This window comes from Aptenodytes forsteri, unplaced genomic scaffold, assembly GCF_000699145.1.
Source record: "Aptenodytes forsteri isolate BGI_AS27 unplaced genomic scaffold, ASM69914v1 Scaffold12, whole genome shotgun sequence".
NCBI lineage: Eukaryota > Metazoa > Chordata > Aves > Sphenisciformes > Spheniscidae > Aptenodytes > Aptenodytes forsteri.
Window position 1 is genome coordinate 868,299 of NW_008794161.1, and position 1,173 is coordinate 869,471.

Here is a 1,173-nt window from a genome sequence, read left to right on the forward strand (position 1 = left end):
CGCCTTGCCGTCACCCTGCCACCAATGTTCCCTACCTAGAAATTTCTTAACATTAAGCTGAAAAACCCCATCTTGGGAGTCCTAACAAGGGCTGAAACTTAACGACCATATTTCTCCAGACGGGCAGTACCAGCCCTGTGATAAAACCTCTCCATCAGCACACCTGCCTGGGGAGACGTGGCTGTTTACACTGAGTATGAGCTGAAAACAGGGGTTTGCTTGGTCCCCAGACCAGGGCTGAAGCTCTGCTGGGAAGTTTATTTTGTTATCATGCTAAACTTGAGATGATAAATATTTTGAAGCAGCTGAAAGGTGTTTATTTTTGAGTCAGTTCAGCTTGTTTACAACCTGTTTACAAGCCTGAGCATTTATCTTTGGGGCTGTTTACCTCTCCCCAGGCTGTGGCTAGGGTTTAATACACATACAAATAAAACCGCAGCGAGGGGTCCGGCCGCCCCTCCTGGTGCCTTCCTGCCGGCCGCCAGCTGTGTGCCCCGGCGGTTGCTGTTTTGACAGAGCTATGCAAATGCTCTCCTCTTTGCAAGTGGGCTTGATTGCTCAGGTTGTGTTTTCGACCACGCCAGCCTCAAACATTTATTTATTTCATTTAATTCCCTTTCAGTTGCAGGGCGATAAACCTTGGCTTTGGGCTCTGTGGCTGTCCCCAGCTGGGCCTTTGACCTGGGGCTGCCTGGGGGGTGTTTCATAGTATTTTATAATTCATAACCTGTATTTTATAATTTACAACCCACATTTTATTCATAACCTATATTTTATTTCCCAGATTTGGGGAAATCTGCCCCGTATTGTGGGAGTCTGGAGGCTGCCCCATGCATCTCATGGCAGGTCGGACTGATGGACAAGGCCAGCTAAGGGGCTGCCTGGCAGGAGGCAGAGAGTGATTATTTTAATTCAGCTAATGAGAGAGGATTTGGGGGGACCCAGCAGTGGGGTGGCAGCAGGAGGCCCCGGGCTGGTCACCCTGTGGCGGTGGCACAGGGGGACAAGGCCACCAGCTGAGCAGTATCAGGGTCAGCCCTGGCCCTGGACCCCATGTGTGTGGGGTCAGCGGTGCCCAGCCAGGGGGCCTGGATGCACTGGGGTCACTGCGGGGGGGGGGGGGGGGGGGGGCACGGGGTGGGGGGGGGGTTGGGGATACATGGGGCACTGGGT